Source organism: Lagopus muta, chromosome Z (genome assembly GCF_023343835.1).
Source record: "Lagopus muta isolate bLagMut1 chromosome Z, bLagMut1 primary, whole genome shotgun sequence".
Classification (NCBI taxonomy): domain Eukaryota; kingdom Metazoa; phylum Chordata; class Aves; order Galliformes; family Phasianidae; genus Lagopus; species Lagopus muta.
The window spans coordinates 11602946-11622485 of record NC_064472.1 but is presented as its reverse complement, the minus strand read 5'-3'; the positions used below and the strand labels follow the sequence as shown (position 1 = coordinate 11622485).

At 37.5% G+C, this 19540-nt stretch overlaps 1 protein-coding gene across 31 annotated transcripts in view; it reads left to right on the top strand.

The window, feature by feature from the left end:
* Positions 1–19540, top strand: part of PRLR (prolactin receptor) — a 180523-nt gene that overhangs the window by 120641 nt on the left and 40342 nt on the right. For 4 of the 31 annotated variants that reach the window (XM_048931102.1, XM_048931099.1, XM_048931091.1 and 1 more), the window contains one exon: positions 10775–10833. The exons of the other annotated variants lie outside the window; for them this stretch is intronic. The gene's annotated coding sequence lies outside the window, so the exon portion shown is untranslated. The remainder of the gene's footprint in view (positions 1–10774; positions 10834–19540) is intronic. 31 annotated transcript variants of the gene reach the window in all.

The window sequence follows — 19540 nt, the reverse complement described above, 5'->3', positions numbered from 1 at the left end:
ACAGTGCATTTTACATATTTTGAATACTGATCTTCCTTCTTGTCCTTTTGCTCAACTCTGTTTCGTCGCTGAGCTGCTTATAGCCCCTGAGATCTCAAGTGACAGCCTGTAACCCCAATGCCTTTACTCCTCTGCTCTGTATCACTATTAAATTATTATTAAATATTTCATCATCAATAATAATTTGCTACTAATAAAAATCAATTTAAAAAAACTTACTAAAGCTAAACAAGACAAAAAAAGTTTAGACAAGCCAACACAAGTCTAAAGTGAACCTGGCAGGTATCTGTCTTGGGGTCTTGCAAAGCCCATACTGCATGCATCCCCTTCGTAGCATGTTTGCAGAGCAACAGGGCTCCAGAATGGAAAAGGAACACCTTTAGAGAAAAATGTAAATGAATTTGAGATTGAATCTGATCCTTACCACAGTATGACAAGTGTTCAGGGTGCAATGATTTAAAATATTGTGAACTGTGAAGGGAAAAAATGAAATGGGAATTTTCACATTAAATCAATATCAGGAATAACAAATGTTTTTACTCTGAACTGACATGGGTTTTTCATTTTGCTTGTCAAGAAAATGCAAGGCAACAATTGCAAATACTGAATGTGCTGTCATTCTTGAAGGAAAAGATTTGAGGTTTTGTTCACCTAGTAAATTTTTACTTAAGTAATCCTTCTACACTTAACTCTTCCGAATTATGGTTCATCTGAATGAGAAAAATATTTATAATTTAACCATAAAATGAAAAATAAATTGGCTTGCCTAAAAAGTTGTTTGAACTACACTCTAATTAGCAAACACTTCAAGACTGACTTTCAAGGATGACAGTAAATATGGAGATATGAGTCCAACCTTCAGACACCTTGATCATTAATTTGTGACTAATTGTTCTCTTCTGCTACATCACAGTTTTCATATTGTTTGAGAACATGTCCTTACTTACTATGTGAGAATTATTCCAATTAATGTTGGCACAAGTGGTGGAGAAATCAGGGAGATACTTCTGGTCTTCTGTCAAATAATTTCTTTTCTTTGTCATGCAAGTTTTCCATAGATTCCATTGCATAGAGAATCCATTAATTACAGTTTTGTGGGCTTTTGATATTGCACCCAACAAAACAGAAAGGCACTAACTCCAATTTAAATACTGTATTCAATTCCAGCTGTCTCTAAATTCTCTCAAATTCTTCTGTATGGACAAGATGGAGCAAAAGGAGAAGAAATTTAAGTGTACAAGGGATTGGTGCAGCAGGTTCAATAACTCATTATGTAACTTAGAGAATTATTTTCCGTATTTTTATTACTGGTCATTGTTATAGATAAGATAATGACCTAGGTGAAATTCTATGTGACCCATTAGAGAAAATCTATTGATGTAAATAAGAAAAAGTGAGTATCTTACTTGATTTTTTTTCCTTGTATTAATTTTAAGTGCCAGATTAAAATTAGAGTAACTTCTCTATTGCAAATATACTTTCTTTACAAGTTAATTACAAGGTTTAATTGACTTATTTGCCTATGATTACCAAATGCTGTTATCAGTTCTGTATTCAACTTCTATTAGTTAAAAAATAATGAGTTAGTATTCACAGACACCAAAAATACTGATCTAAAAATTAGAAATAATTTAAATGAGTGGTTTGTGCTTAAAAGGGAAAAGTGAAGACACTGATGAAGTCTTTTGTTTTAGAACACAGTAAAGCTGATTTTGTTAGCAGTAGTTATTCCAGGCAGTTTTGCAAGATTTTTAATAGTCTTATAAGAGTCTTAGACTTGTTTCAGTCTCATTGGTGCAGTATGTCTGAGCTTCACTTTGTGCAGTCACTGTAGTGTTGAAAGAGCCAACTTCAAAGCCAACTCTCTGTTTCTCAGAAGTAGATGTAATAGCTAGCTCAATTAGAGAGAGGGCAAGAAGGAAAATGTCTTCTTCATACAGAATGAGGAAATCAATATTATTCACTGTTTCAATATGCAATTAATAACAGTTGTTTTCCTGGACAAAATGATGTTTGATAAACTTTTTAGACATTTTAAAGCTGTGCACATCTCAGCCAGGTAATATCATGATTAATCTCTTCCTCGTTCAGATTTTAAGATGAGCTTATCCTGATCTTATATCACAACACCAACCTTAATGGTCACTGTTTTAGTCAGGATGCATACTTACCCTAATTATTATTAGGTTTTGGTACAATTGAGCAGAATAGAACACAACACCTTTATAATTTTAAATTTGAAATATTTGGACTAATTAATTGGCTTTTGACAAGATAATAAACGATTTCCACTGATACTATAATTAACATGCTGCTTAATTTGAAAGTAAGACCCTGCAAGTAGGAGACTGTTGCAAGCTTGTGGAAGCTACCACAAGCAGACAGAAGTTAAGCTGGAGAGCACTGTGTCTGTTAGGGTATGTTACTCTAGATAGAAATAATCTTCTGAACTATCCCCTGTAGTTTGCAAGTGCTCAGCATTGCACTTAGACAAAATCAAAGCATATAAATCCAGCATTTGCAAAATCTGTCAGGTGCTTATATTTTGATTTTGAAAGTACCCAAGGTGTTTAAGCTTAGGCTTCTGCCTATGTGCAAGTAGTGTAGCTAGAAAGACAAGATGTATCCAGGATCATGAAAACATGCCTAATTCTCACCAGCAGTATGGTCCTTCATTTCCCAGCTATAAAGTACATCCTTTGTTCAAGAGCATTCAACTTGTTGTCCTTTCCCTGAAGTTTGAGTGTTGTAACTTGAGTCCTATATGCAGAAGTATAAGGAGACACTTTGAACACTGGAGCACAGATCTTCTCTCTCATGTGCCAGACTCCTTGGGCTCTTGCTTTGCAGCCCCAGTTGCTTTCCTAGCCCCTTGCTGGAAATCTCCTCTTCCTGGGCTGCAGTAACATCAAGAGCTGCAACAGGAGCTTGATCTGTATCAGTATTACCCACCTGCTGCCTCAGTTACTCTGCTATTGCAGCTCTCCTTACAAGATGGATAACATGGCAGGAGAAAATAAAACCTCAGGAACTGATCTCCAAAAAAAATTTTGGAGAAGTTTTTTAATTAATATCTCTAAACCTAATTAATGTCTCTTCTTGAAGAGTGTGTGAAATCTGCTTTCTCAGCTCACAAAAGCTCTTTGTCTCATTGCTATGAAAGAAGTGGTTGTTATTTTAATTGAGCCTCAGTTACATATTTTGTATCAGTTTGTCCCAGTTCATCTCATATTTATAATCTTGTTTAAATAACACCAAGGTTAAAAGAATACCGATAGACATTTTTCCAAGGTTTTTAAGAAGATAAGGCATTCAATGACTTGATTACTCTGTCTCTAATAATATTTTCTTTAAGTAACTCTTCTTATCTTGGCAGCTTGCCTGTATTGTCTATTTTTTTTTCCTCTATGCCAGCTTCCATATAGAAAACAAGATGGTTAAAAGTTAGTATTTCATGATAGTAAAACTCTAATAATAAATACTAATAAATAAATAATAATAAAATTCTAATAATAATAAAAACTAATATGTCATGATGAGCTGGTTCATTTGTAGGTATATGTGTGCTGTTGTATTTAGCCTTATTGCACATGTCTAGATTGAGCTGAAAGAGTTGCTGCATTAAAACAGTAAAACAGTACTCTTCAGATTAAGATAGTAGAAATTATTTGAGGAAAAAGGTTAATGCAGAATGGGTCAATGTATTTGTGACTGAATCACAGACTGTAGCAAAAAAAAAAAAAGCACAAGAGATATTTTTGAAAAAAAAAAAAATATATATATATATTCTACTTTTTTGATATGAAGTTTTCCAGTCCTCTGCATTGGGTAGCAGTGCTGTTTTCCTTTGTCAGAGAGGCTGAGGGTTTGCACTTACAGCACTGAGCTCTTTGATGTTTGTATTCACTTTTTCATGGAATCTTGTTTTACATTCAGTCCCAAATATGCCATTATCTTCTAAAAATGCATTTACTTCTAGAAACCCTTCCTAACTTAGTTTCTTTCCAGTCTTCCTCATAGCTTCCGTAATCTGATCGGCTGTTCTTCTTTCAACTTTGTGTTTGTCCATGTGGTGTTTCTTTGCTAATGAGGTTTTAGAATAGCAAAGACAACAAGGTAGTTTCTTCTCATTCTGACCTTGTTTTTTTTTGGTTTTTTTTTTGCACGATCCTGTTACAGGGCAGACAGACTTGCTTTAGAGAGGAAAGCAGAAAGCAGAATGGCTGGCTTGTGGCTGGCAAGAGTGTTGCAGTGCTTTTGTAGAAACGGAGCAGTAAAAGAAAATACTTTCTTTGTGACCTCATGGCTGCAGTATGTCTTGTAAATGTGCTTTACAGTGGCAGTGTACTAAACCTGAGGACATTTTTCCTGGATGTGTAAATCATTAACAAAACAATATTTGTGGTCAGTAGTCAGTTTACATTGTAAGTGATTTTTGCTTTTATCAGTGTGCAAAAGCATAAAACTGGTGAAGGTTCAAATTCAGTAGTGCCTCTTCCTTAGAAGCAAAAATTAAATCTGGAATTTTCTATCCTAAATATTTACAACGTTCTGTATATATGTAGATATATATATATGTGATTATATGTGTGTATATATATATATGTATATTTTTTAGACAAGTCCAGCTGCTAAAAAGCAGCTTGTGCATAGAATCTGCTTAAAATAATCTTCTTTTCCTACTTCACCCTCCCCTCTTGGAGTTAGTCCACGCAGTCTCTGTATTTTCTTAGAGAAAATTTAAGCTGCTTTGTCCTCACCCTTGAGGGACTATACAGTCTCAATCTAGTTACTTATACAACCCCTCCCTAACCTGTGGTTCCATTCTATACCTTTTTGTGAAGGTCATTGTTCTGTGCCTATTTCTATCAAATGTGTTAAGGTCAATGTAAACATTTTTATTTTCTCTTCCCTTCCTTAGTATAAGGGCATTTGAGGACAGGTTAGTGCTTGATCTGGCCAGGACATGCAGGGAAGACTTGAACACATACTACTAGTTTTGTGATATTCAGGATTACTTTTTTCACAGAGATTTTTTATGGCATAACCAGTCTCTTAATTCAACATTTCCAAAAGGAGTTCTATTTTACAGCAGTGCCTTCTGAAATTTCTTCCAAACTCCATTCTAATTGTGCTTACTAGCTTGATTCTTATTAATTTTTAAGACACGGTCCACAGGAATGAGTCTTAACCTGAAATGTGAAAAACAGCTTATAAAAATGCAGTGTTATACAAGTTATTTTTATCTGTAGCTTGTTTAACAACATCATGCAGTCCAAAAAATAGCTTGAGTTAACTTCATTTTAATCCTTAAAATCATCTAACCGTATATCAACTTATAAACAGAATGGAAGTAATGTAGTAAAGCAAATATTTTTGAAAATGAAAGTTAAAATTTAATTCAACTTTTTTTTATAATACAGGAAGCAGTATATTTGCCATACAAACTTTGATGGCAAGAGATCCTCCTTTGCTCCTTTTTTCTCTTGCTAGGCCTTCCTGGTACATGGAAATAATGGTAATTTGATAACATGAGAAAAATTCTGAAGTTATTATGACGTTTGTGGTGGGGATTTATCAATTCTTACTGGTTGTTTTTGTTTGTGCTTTTTGTTTGTTTTTTGGAGTTTTTTTTTTGTGTGTGTGTGTTGCAGTTATTTCAGTGAAGTCAAAATTGCCTGCTTTACACTAACAGCTATATAACATTGCTGTTAGTAGAGAAATACTTGCATATTTACCTGAATGAGGGAAAGTGTCTGAAAAATGCTGGGTGATGCTACGTTTTCTTCTAGAGTCCTTAAAGAAAATGGAGAAAAATCAAGGCAGCAGAACTAAGACCAGATGTGCAGATTCAAATATGCAGAATGTAGATACATCAAGAGAGGAATCATAAGGATGTACAGGAAGTAAAAGGACTGTATTTACTGTTTGAACATGTTAAGCTGTGGGGCAGATCTCTATAGCTATGCTGAAACAGTCCTGAGACAGAAAGTTGTGAATTATATTAAAAGGTATGATCTATATATTTTTAATTCTGTTCTATTTGTGCCATTTGAGTGCAGCAGATGTGTTCAGACTCCCTACGTGAAACTGAAGCTGAAGCTGAAGCTGTGGTTTTGCATGTTGGTCAGTCCAAAAAGACTTTTTATTCAATCTGTAGGGTTGCCTTGAACATAGGAGCGTTCCCTGGATCATAAAGCTGGAGGCTGCATTTGTCAGCATCCACCAGCATCCCATAAGCAGGCACTGTGTTACAGGGCAAGCAAAACTGTCAGTTCAGGCTAGGCAGACATGAAGAACACTAAGTTCCTATGTGCCTGGCAAGATCATGGAGCTGATACTCCTGAACGCGTTAATAATGAACATGAACATAAAGACAAGGTGATAGGTGGTAACCAACATGGCTTTACCAAGGACAAGTCATGCCTGACAAACTTGGCGGCCTTTGATGGTGGAGTTACAGCATAAGTGGATAAAGGAAGAGAAACTGACATAGAATCATAGAATCACTCAGGTTGGAAAAGACCTTGAAGATCATCGAGTCCAACCATGATCTACCTGGACTTGTGCAAGGCATTTGTCCTTGCCCTAGTCACCAACTCAGGGGAAAATGGATTTGATGAATGGAGCAATCGTTGGATGAGAAATTGGCTGAATGGGTTCACTCAGAGAGTTGCAGTCAACAGCTCAATATCCAAGTGAAGACTGGTGACAAGTGGCATTCCTCAGAGATTGGTTTTGGGACTCTGCTATTTAACATTTTTGTAGGCAACATGGACAGTGGGACTGAGTGCACCCTCAGCAAGTTTGCAGTCAGTATCAACCTGAGTGGTGCAGTTGACATGTTAGAGGAAAGGGATGCCATCCTGAGGGGCCTAGAGAGGCTTGAGTGGTGGGTCCATGCAAACCTCATGAAGTTCAACAAGGCCAAGTGCAAGGTCCTGCACCTGGGCTGGGGCAATCCCAAGCACAGATACAGTTTGGGCAGAGAATGGCTTGAGAGCAGCCCTAAGAAGGATTTGGAAGTGTTGGTTGATGAAAGATTCAGTATGAGCCAGCAGTGTGCACTTGCAGCCCACAAGGCCAACTGTGTCCTGGGTTGGATCAAGAAAAGTGTGACCAGCATGTTGAGGACTGCCTCTCTACTGTGCTCTTGGGAGACCCCACCTGAAGTATTGCATTCAGTTCTAGGGCCCCCAGCACAAGAAGGACATGGAGCTGTTGGAGCAGGTCCAGAAAAGGGCCATGAAAATGATCAGTGGGCTAGACCATTCCCTGTGAGGACAAACTTAGAAACATGGGGCTCTTCAGCCTGGAGAAGAGAAGACTCCAAAGGGACCTTATAGTGGCCTTCTAGTACTCAAAGGGGGCCTTTATGAAAGCTGAGGAGGGACTTTTTTTAAAGGCAGGTAGTGACAGGATGATGGGAAATGGTTTTAAACTGGAAGAGGGTAGATTTGAACTAGATATTAGGAAGTAGTTCTTTACTCTGAGGATGGTGAGACACTGGAACAGTTGCCCCATGAGGCTCTGGATGACCCCTGCTTAGGTCAGACTGAATGGTGCTTTGAGCAACCTGATCTAGAGGGAGGTGTCCCTGCCTATAGCAGGGGGTTGGAACTAGATGATCTTAAAAGTCCCTTCCAACCCAAACCATTCTATGATTCTGTGATAGTGTACTGGGTCACAGTTCAGCAGTTAGGTGGAGGGAGGACTCAACTGCACCAAGGTACCAATTTGGTGTAGAACATAAATTAAATAGGTAATGCTAGGTGAGTGTGCAAGATGACAATGATTATCTTTCTGTAGCATTAAAGAGAGTCTCTTAGAAATCAGAAAATACAAAGTCAGTTTTATAGGATTTTTTTTCAAATGAGATTTTTTTACTTCAGAACAATTTTTGGTTTCAATAGAATGGACTCTGAGCCCTTGCTGGTTTACCTATTAAGACAATGGACAAAGAATAAAATTTGGGATTTCATTTCTATTGTTTACATTCAAATAGAGGGAGGTTATTATTTTATCTAATGATCATTTTAATAAATTATGGTGCTACTGGTACCCTCCTGCTTTATCACATCAGAATCATTCTGAACTAATTTCCAGATTGTTTCCACATACCAAGCATGGTTTTTTTTAAAACAAAGATATTGCATTTTCTGTGATCTAGAAATTAGAATTCTAAGTCAGAGTGCAACTTTCTTTTTTCTCTCAAATATTCACAAGCTACTTATATTCTGCAGGCATGTGGCATGCAAAATGGTACTGCTTTTGTTTTGCAAGTAGAAAATCCATCAACATCAGCAAAAATTAGTGTGCACCAAATAAGCATGTGCTACAAGCAAAAAAAAGTGAGAAAAGTGTATGAGGATCTCAAAATCTTTCTGTGGCTGAGTAAAGGCAGGGAGCTACCTTTTCCACACATATGAAAATCACTCCTTGAGGAAGTATGTAGGTCTGAAAGTAATGCCTCCTATGTATTTCCATAAAAACTACAGTGGATATGAAGAGCATAATAACACTGTTTCATATGGCAAATTCTCAGCTACAATACCTATTTTTCGACATAGTCACCACCATTAGCTGTGCGTTTTTACCAGCAGTGAGCAAGAGCCTATTTGTCATGCTCGTAAAAATGTGCAGCAGCAGAGGTGGTCCACTGTTGCACAACAGCTGTGATGATGTAGTTGCTAGAAAAATGTTGCTTATGTCATCTGTCATACATTGGCCTGAACATGTGAAAGTCAGAAGGCACCAAATGCAGACTATACAGTGGCTGTCATAGGACAATCCAGCCAAGATTGGCATTGTACTCCATGGTATTCAAACTGATTTGGGGCCTGGCATTATCTTGCTGCAAGAGAAGGGTTTTTATTTATCAGGCCTGACTCTGGAAGTTTGGTACTTCAGCTTTGTCAGCATCTCAATGTAGTGGTCAGAGCTGGTGGTTTGTGTTCTGCAAAATGCAGAAGGATCACTCCTTTCATAATCATGATGTGATCGGCTTTGTTCTTTCAAAGCTGTCCAGTTCAGGGAGATGCTAATGCAGTAAATTGTCTTTCATTCTGAAGTTGTAGGGATCAATGAGCATATGCAGAATATCTGTATCTCTGCGGAAAAGGCAATGATTTTAAAAGGAATGGACCAGTCCTGAAAACACACAGCTGTTATAAAAATGAATTAAAAATTGATTTCCACCTGTAGTGATGTCTTTCATCTGAAACAAAAAGTAACTGTCTCAAATTAAAAACCTAATCTTGCAACTTTCAAGAAGTACTTTTTACATAAAAGGGAAATGTTCTTGAATGATTTCTTTCACGGGCAAAATTTAAGTAGGTTTTGGTCTAGCAGTGAGTTGGTAATCATTTTGTGTCCACATGTTCTCAAGCTATTTTTGAAGCATTCATGCCAAACACCCTGGGGGAGACTGATAATATAATTTCAATCAAGATATAAAGTCCTTTTCTGAGCCTGTACTGAAATCACTAATTTCAAGACTTTCATTATCAGCCATATCTCTTGAGAGCAAGAGAGCCAACAAGGTAGTTTCCATTCTTTGCTGAGCTCCTGATAATGTTTACCCAGCCCCCTACTGAGGCCAGCATTGTATTTGAAGAAAAATAGGTTTCTAATTGTATCCATACAATGTATGTAGAGATTGTTGATTGAATGCACAGTGTAACAAAGGCCTTGCAGAGAGATATAGCTGGAGCTTTAAGCACTCAGCAATGGCACAAAATTCAGCATGGGAAAATGCCTGGTTCTGCACGTGGGATGGAGAGTGCTGGACATTGCAGGCACAGCTGGAAGATGAGTGGCTGGAGAGCAGCTCAGTAGGAAGGGACCTACAGGTGCTGGGGAGAGATGAGCCAACAGTGTGCCCAGGCAGCCAGGCAGCCAAGAGGCAGACTGCCTTATGATGTACACTGAACACAGCAGAGTTAGAAGAGGTGATTTTCTGTTGTACATAGAGTAGATGTGGGCTCACCTTGAATGTTGTGTGCAGTTCTCTGCTTCGAAAAGGATGTTAAGGTCTTTGAAGGAGCTCCAGGAGGGCAGCAAAGCTGTAAAAGAGCTGGAAAATCATAGAAACACCAAGGTTGGATGTCCTTCTGTGAGGACACCTGGTCTGTCCAATTTGGAGGAAGCTGAGAGGAGAGCTGGCTCTCTCTGCAGCTCTCTGAGGAGAGGAAGCAGGGGGATGTGGCTGGGTGATGGTGTGGCTGATGGCAGTATGGGAGTGGCACAGAATTGTGCCAGGGAAGGTTCAAACAGGATATTGGGAAGAATGTTTTTACTATGAGGGATTCCAAACCCTAAAACAGGCTTCCTAGGGGGGTGGTTGGTGACCCATGGCTGTCAGTGTTCAAGAGGCACTTGGGTAATGCCCTTGGTCACATGCTTTAACTTCTGTTTAGCCCTGAAGTGATCAGGCAGTTGGAGTTAGTAATCTGTGAAGGTCCTTTCCAACCAACATGTTCGTGTTGAAATACTACTTGCCAATCATTTCACACATATCTATTTTCAATATTTTGGTAATTTGTTTATGTCTTCTCACTGTTGCAGTTGCCAGTTTTCTGGGAGTTAACAGAAGTTGACCTTGTTTATATCACTCATTTCAGAAAAAAAAATCAAAATTTTTGTTTCACGCTGAGAGGGCTATGAAGAAACAGCAGTAGCTGTCTTGAGTTCCTTTATATGATCTATGAGTATTTTGCTTCCTTCTTAGAAATGTACATGTTCATATTAAGTTGCTGCTTACTGTTTTTTGTAGGTTAAGTGCCTTTTTACCTTTTCCTCGACTGCTGGTACTTAGCCAACGTGAGTGAAGAAGTAAGTTTTTAGCTTAAGCAATTTTCACATGCTTCTGAGAATGAGAAAGGGTCACAGGCATCATAGCAGCCTAAATGAATGTGTAATTACTGTGTCAGGAGCTCAATCTAAAATTCACACATGTACTCTAAGAGAGGAAAATTTTTGTAGTAAAACGGGAGAGTAACATAAAGATGATAGAGCAATAAACAGAAAGAGAAATACAGGTCTGCATCTTCCTGATGATGGCCTTCCAGTTTCTTTAAGGAGCTTAAGAAGATGAAGCCAAACTCTTGCTGTATTGCATGGTATGAGGACTAATATGACAAGCTTATATTGCAGTAAGAGAGGTTTGAACTGAATATAAAGGGGAATTTGTTTGCTGTGAGGTCATTCAAGCACTGCAACATGTTGCCCCAAGGAAGTGGTATGGTATTTGTCCTACCTAACCCCATCTCATCATTTGAGCAGGGCTTGGATTAAAGATCCTTTGAGTTCCCTTCCAACTTAAATTATTCTTTGGTTCTTTGCTGCTCTCCTCAACTGTTGTAGGAGACTCACAAAATTTACGTGTGCCTGCTTGGTCTTTCTACTTCTCTGTTTTTAAGGGATTGTTGTGGTTTTTTTTTTCTTCTGTTTTTGTTGTTGCTGTTGTTGGTTGTGGGTGTAGGAGGGGAAGGGTCTGTTATTATACAGGCACATTATTTTTTTCTGTGTGCATCATTTCCTGAATTAATGATTTCTATGTGCATGTGACACTGTTACCTCCTCTTTTGCAATTCTTCATTTGCAGCATCTGAGATAAGAAGAACTTATTGTATCTGTCTGATCTTGTCTTGCAATAACATTTAACTGCTACTGTCATTTCACTTGCTGTAATCAATGCACAGGGGAGAATAGGTGCTTCATAAACAAGCGTTTCATAAACATAAACCTTGCAGATGTGTTTACTGCACAGTACATAACTCCAAATGTTCACATAACTTTATGAAATTGTAAGTAAACCAGCTGTATTTGGTTTTCCACTTTCCTAACTTAAACAGCTGTTGTGTGTCTAGAGTTAAGGTCAACTAACTTGGCTTTCTAACTTACATTCAGGCAAACACCACTATTTGTTCTTCCAGGCTGATTTTTGAACATTTCTTTTGAATGGAAAGTTAAAGAAAGATATGCTTCTGCATGTCTAATTTGAGAAACATGGATAGTTGGCTAATTTCATTCTCTAAGGATGATGACTCTGCAAGCTCTTCTGTGCAAGCTTTTAAAATTTAATATGGAGCTTGTGAAATATCAATTAAATTGCCAAGTAACTGATTTCTCTATAAAAATAATTGCAAAACGCATGTAGCTTTCATTCTTTTCCCTTACTACTTTCTTCTCTTCTTCCTCAGCCTTCCCTGCCTTCTACGTGCACACACACATGCACATGACGGGATGAAAGATTTTTCTTGTCCTGACTGCATCAGCTACTTTTTTCTTCTTCTACTCTTGATCTTCTTTATTTTCCCTCCATATCTTACTCTGCATCTGGAAAAACAACTACATCTGTTTTCTTTGCCATGATTACCTATGAATCTACATCTCCAAACTTTTGCCTTTGACTTTCATACAAACAAGGATATTGGCCTATCTTTCTATACATTTATTTGTGAATTTATCACTAAGAAAACCTAGACATGGCCTTAGACAGTTCTTGGTTACTCAGCCAAAACCTTTTCTTCTCAATATCTTTCTGAACTGCTGGGGAAGATGGAAACACACTGCTTGTGTTGCTGTTTTAAAATGCTCTCTTCTGATTAGATCTCTTCATTTATTTTATGTCAAGTAGCTGCTGAATAATAAACAGAAAACTTGGGCAAGATGGAAGAAAACCTCATTATTTCCTAACCAAGTATTCTCAACTCTGTTCTGTAGTCGTAGTCTCTTCTGCTCGTGTATTTTTAGAACCATAGAAGCCTTAGAGTTAGAATGGATCTTTAAAGGTCATCTAGTCCAACTCCCCTGAAATGAACCGGGACATCAGCATCTAGCTTGGGTTTTTTAGACTCTGATCCATTTTGACCTTAAAAGTCTTCAGGGACAGGGCATCCACCATATCTCTGGGCAGCCTGTTTCAGTGCCTCACTACCCTTTGTATATAAGGCTTTTTCCTTATATTCAATCTAAATCTCTCCTCTTTTAGTTTGAAACCATTTTCCCTTGTACTGTCACCACAGACTGTTGAAGAGTCCGTCACCTTCTTTATTGTAGCTCCCCTTTAGATATTGAAAGGACCCTATTGTTCTTACCAGAATGGAAATGAGGGATAGTGAACAGTTCCAGCTTGTATTATTCTATACCATAAAAAAATAGGAGGGCTGGGATTGAATTTCAGCAAGATAGGATGATAGTTCAGTATATGCCTCCTGGTTTATATATGAATGGCCAGGTATATTTTTATTCAAGGGAGGCAGTAACATAGATTCCCCCTGTTTTATAAAGCCTACACCCTGTTTGCTCAGGTGGCTACCTATAAAATAGAACTTTACGCTCAGAGTGGACGGAAACACTCAGCATGCCAGATACAGACTTCCCAGAAAATTAAAATCAAAATCACTCTAAAATTACAAAATAATCATTGGGGATTCTGCTTTCAATTTGCTTTACAAAGGAAGTGATGCTATTTGATCTCACAGTCTATAATCCCTATTACCTTCAATAATGCATTATCCTGTTGCTCAGTTTAAGTCACATTTAAACAGGATAGAGATCCCAAAGATAATGGAAAAATACAATTTTTGTGAAAATTGTTGAATGGAAGAGAGATATTCCAATTACACTGGAGCACAGTTGTGCAGAATTTCAGCAAGGCTACATTCCATTAGGCAAATGCCAACTGTATAGTCAGCATGTACATGCGGGCCCACCAAACTACTCACATTGAATCTGCTCCATGAGCATGAGTTTAGCTGCAGCCTTTCTATCTGTTGGCCACTGAACTGTCATGGAGGATGTCAGGAAGAAGGAGGCTGGTATTACAGTGGCAAGGTAAACTAAATTCTTAGAAAATTATTAATTTCACTGCTCATGGAAGAACATGTGTTGTGTTTTTTTCCCTGCTTTAATAATAAGGTATTGCCACATTTTATGACTTAACTCCTGTTGACTCAGTATTGCAAAACCTTTTCTGAAAAAGCTTTTCTTCTCTTAGAATTACAGACGTTTTATTCATGGATGCAGCAGTGGTCAAGAAACTTTTGGTACATCTGAGGGAATAAAGGAGAAGTCTGTAGGCCACTCATCAGACTTTGGCACTGTTCAGCAAAGATGCAAAACAAAACTTGAAAATAACTTTGTTTCATACCAACTGTCTATGAGTCAAACCTCATCTCCTGGCTTGAGAAGGATGGAACAAAAATCATTACAAAATCCAGGATAATTATTCTCTTATTCTGTTGTGCCATCATCATAGCTGGCACAGAGCCCATCTCCCTAATTCACAGTGTCCTTAGTCAGGTACTCCACCCAGACTTCATAAGCTAATACTACTTTCATCATGTAAGTTGGAGGGTTTACTGGATTTTAATGTCAAACACTGTCATAAAATTAAAGCTGCAAGAAAAACACAGATCTTCACATTTTGTAGATGCTAAAATGGATGAAGATTTATGTTTCTCAGTAATGTGAAGTGTGCCTTCATTCTGAGCTTTTTGTCAAGTGACAACCATTAAAGTGTTTTGGGATGTAGTTTCAGTGCAATTATTCAAAAAGAAACACCAGATATATAATTCTTGCTAGGGGTTACCAACCTGCATGATAATGGAGACATAGAAAAAAAATATCAAGAACTGATAGAGCCTTTATTTTCCATGAAGTTAGCCAAACACAAACAAATTAACTTTCTAAAGAATGACAGTTTGTTCCCAGGTTGAGAATTTATATGGCTTATTTAATGGTTTGGCTGTAAAGTCAAAAATAAAGCGGTTTGTAAAGGAATTCAGTCATTGGCTGCTGGTCTTGTTATGAACATAACTCCACTAAAAAAGGAATCAGAATTTGACTAATGGAAAAATATCATATAAAAGAAAGTAAAAAGAGATTCAGAATTAGAACCAGAATTTCCTGACCCTCAGTGCCAGTTCTTGTACATACTCACCAGTGGAAAATGAGCATAGTGGAGCTCCAACACAAGATTTTTTTCAGAACTGGCCTCCTAATCTCTCTCAATAGATGGAATTAGTAATATATTATTGCTTTGTTTGTGGAGTGTTGTTCTGAAGGGTCTTAAGGAAGGTCTGATGTGCTCTATCCACTTAACTAAACATGATGCTGGGCAACCTGCTCTAGCTGACCCTGCTTTGAGCAGTGGTGTTGGACCAGATAATCTCCAGAGGTCCCACCCAGCCTCATCCATTCTGTCATTCTTTTGTTCTGTTTCTTTTTGTTTTGTCTTCAATTACAACTATACTGCCACTAGCAATATTTTTTCTTATGAACGTTACCTTCAGTCTTAAATGCTCTATGTTTCTTGGAAACCTCAACAGGGAAATTATAACTCTGGTCAAAAAAGATACACATCTAAATAAGATTTAGTGTATACCTGTTTTGCAGGTGATGAAGAGATGCCCAAAAGCAAAGACTAAGCTGTTGCTGAGACTGAAACAGCATTCTGGAATGGAGTTCTCTCTTTCACCAGCAGAACATAGCTTTACCCTACTTCTGTCTTTTAAATCTCTTGGATGCTACCAAGAAGGCTTGTTGTCCTCCATCCTTTTCCATCCATGAAATTTATTTCCTTCTCCAGTTCATGGATTTTTACTCCAGAATCAGCATTTTCCCTATAGAAAATAAATATAGTTTTAGCTCTCAGCAGCAGCAAGCTCACATCTCAGAGCTTAGTTTTAGGGCCTTTGAGGCACTGAGATTCTTACCAATTTCATTTGTAAGCTTGTAGAAACTACTTCAATTGTATCAGCTCCCACCTGTTTTACTGAGTCATTTTTTAAGATAATGGTGTTAGCAGCACTAACAGTGCCTCTTTCTGTTTGTTTACATATACAATAGAGCATTTAGTCTGTAAGCTAGAGCATTTCTCCTGTCAGATACCAAAACCACAATACCTTTCTTACTAGATTTAGCTTCTTGTAATGGATCATTTATGCATAATTACTAAATTCACTGTGTGGCAAAAAATGCATACACTAAGTGAAATAAAACTGGTTTTCTATCAGAGTTTTTATTAGTGAATTAAATTCCGTTAGAAAACTGACCCTGAGAAGCTGCTACCATGTATTCTTATTCCTGGAGGGAAATGCTTGCTTCCTGAAGAACTTGAACAAAGATTGTGTCAGGAAAGCAATTAATTTGTAAATTAATTTTCAGTAATTCATGTCCATGTTCCTGCTATATTTAGGACTCACCTAATATTGTATGTTTTACTTGTAGCAGTTAATATTTTGTAGGTAATATGTGAAAAAAATCTTTAGATGCTTTGATACTTAGAATTACAAAACAATCTAAATAAAACAGTGTATATTTTTTCCAATACATTTTTTCCAGATAAGGTTGGTAGATCTAAGTGAATAAGTTCAGATCACTATCAGCAGGATTCTAAAAGAGTAAAGATGTTAATATGGACTGTGTAGTCAAGGACTAAGGCCATGTATTTGGTTGCTGAGCTGTGTGGGTTATGAACATATAATTCCTAGAATGTTCGGTAGTAACTCCAAAATACAAATCTGGCTAGGCTGTGAAATTCTCATTAGAATGAGTTACTTTTAACAAAGTGAAAATATTACATATAGAGCATGGAAAGAAATTCAGTATCACATGTGAAAATCCATCGCACAGAGAAACAGAATCGAGAGTGATTTATGAAAAATAGTTGACCTTAGTATCATTTTCCTCAATAGGAGAGTCATGTCTTTGGCACATAAAGGATCTTAAGATTGCTTTTTCTTTCATCTGAGTATTTTCAATTGTTCATGAATAAATAATTGATACATAATAGACCTTTAATACTATGCTCAAAGAAAATGTAGATGTTCATTAAGTCTCACAAACAATCTGCTCAAATTTTGATTCTGTAAAATGAATCACAGCTTTTGTTTATGTTTTTGAATGTTGTAAGTTATTTGAAGGTGATGTGAGATTAAGAACTAAAAAGAAAAGGAGAAAGCTTAGGTTAATAAACATTCATCTAAGAATAAATGTTTGCATAGCAGCGTGTATACGTGTTTATTTGGAGGTTGTCTATTTGTGTATCCTACTGCATACATATATTTGTGAAACTATTCTAGGCATACTCAGGGATAAAGTAAGCAGTTTTGCTTAAATCAGAGGTTTTGAAAACTGAAAAAGAGATGGTGGCTTTTTCCTTTCAGGTGCTTCTGTGCATGTTGAAGTATTTTCAAGTACCAATTCCACTTTTAAAAGAATGAATTTTGTTTGAGCTTTTATAGAATTGGACAATTAAAATAGAGTTGGAAACTGAAGTAGTGGAGTAGTCTTTGAAATGCAGTGCCCATCAGCAACAGATCCATTGTGCTAATGCTTCACTAGAAGAGGTCTGTACTAGAAATCTCTATTAAAAACCTTCCCTGTTGGTTTAGTTTTCACATCAAAGATAAAACACAGGCGTTCGAAAGTGAGCAATTATTCTGTGCTTCCTTAACCTTAACCAGTATCAGGATGTTGTTTATCCCTTGACAGTGCAACATTCTGACTGCACTTACATTTTCTTTAGGACAGTAATATACCCAGAGGAAGGGTTAATGGATGTGTGTTCAGATCTGTATGCCAGTGGCTCTCAGTCTGTGATTCTTAATACCTGTCCTAAGTAGCTTACAATATAGCCCAGAAAAGAAAGTGAGACTTGCATCTGCTATTTCATTGGCAGTAGAAGTCTGAAAGAGTTCAAGAACAGAGCAGAGGTGACTGCTGAAGCAAATATGTTCTTAGTGTGTTTCATTCCACAGCATTTAACTATGAAGAACGAATCTGTGTTACTAGTAGTTTTCTGTACCTCTCAGCATGCCTCAGAAAAGACAGCCATGTAAATGAGAGGTAGGATAGTAAATGTTTACAAGTAGATGGGACTTGGAAAGTGTAGTAAAAATCAGTTTGAATAACTCCAAACAAACAAAAAAAAAATTAAAAAAGGAAAGAAAAGGAAGACAGAGAAGCAGTATACTGAAAAGCTCCTTGTAATCCAGTGGGCTCCTGTGACTCACTTGTCGTATTTCTAAAACATTTGTTTACATCTAAGGGTTTCTAAATATCTGAATTACCCATCCATACTGTCTGTAACTAATTTACTCTTTTAAGGTCCTAGTGCTATTTGCACTGTTTTGGAAGACCACCTTGAGTCAGTGCTCTAAAATTGTTCTTCATCCAGGTAAACAGTTCACAAGCTGACTGTCCAGTGCTCTCTGAGCAGCACTTGGGACAAAACTCAAGTCAGGAGGAAGGGAAGGGGCCAGGAGACTCTCGATCTGCTGGCTGGTTCTTAGGATTTCTGTGTACTTGAGCTGCTTTGGTCCGTGTTGGTTTCAGCACTGAGACTCTAAGTATTGGCAGGCTTGTTATAGACATAGCCATCCTTTTCAAAGGCACTCTGAAGGCCCCACCATTTTCAAATGGAGGAAAAAGAGACAGAGATCTGACTGTTCCTTTAAACAGTTTGTACTGTATTTGGAAGTGTAGTGTAAGTGGCAAACAGTATATTCAATTTAGTTTCAAGATCAAATGAAAAGAGCAGTTTAAAATGTGGCTATGTTATTCTTTAACAATTTTTCCATTTACATTGTATAAAATATGCCTCTGAGTAGGACACACAGCCAGGAAGATGCAGGCACATGACCGTAAAAGGCATCACTGAAAATGCAACATGGAAAGAGGCAGGTAACAATAATGATGGAAGATGAGGATCCAAGTTTCAATAAAAATGACTTTTATATCAAGTGAAAAGGTCAGACTTTATGTAAGCAAGGATTTAAGAGCCTGTGCTGTGTTATTACCTAAAGTAAAACCAACAGTTACAGCTTTTTTTTTTCATCCTGGCATTTCTTTGTGCTTAAATGTCAGCATAAGGTTTTTATTTCAGGGATTATGGAAGCAATGTTGTGGGTTAAACACAAAATGAACATTATTAAAAACTGAAATATGATTGGGCAATTATAATTGGGTAGTTAAAACTGATTGTAATGGGATATAAAACAAAATGGACTCACATTAATTACAGGGACTAATGGTTGATTTCGTGGTCTAAATTACCATGCTTAAAATCATTTCAGCTGTTAGTAAAATGTAAGAGCTTAATGCAGTTTACCATGAAGTCCACCATATCAAGGGAAAGCATGAAGGCTCTTGATGCCTATGCCCTTACTTTGATTCCATGCAAATATCAAATACTTGTAAAAGAAACATCATTGATGTGTAAGATTTATAACCTTTGTACTTTTTTCTTTTCCTGACATTTTTGTGAGATTGCTTTTGTCCAAATTAAGCATGTGGATCTGACAATCTGTTGTCCTGGTGGACGACAGGTTGGCCATGAGCCAGCAGTGTGCCCTTGTGGCCAAGAGGGCCAATGGCATCCTGGGATGCATTAAAAAGAGCGTGGCCAGCAGGTCGAGGGAGGTGATCCTCCCCCTCTACTCTGCCCTGGTAAGGCCTCATCTGGAGCACTGCGTCCAGTTCTGGGCTCCCCAGTACAAAAAAGACAGGGATCTCTTGGAAAGAGTCCAGT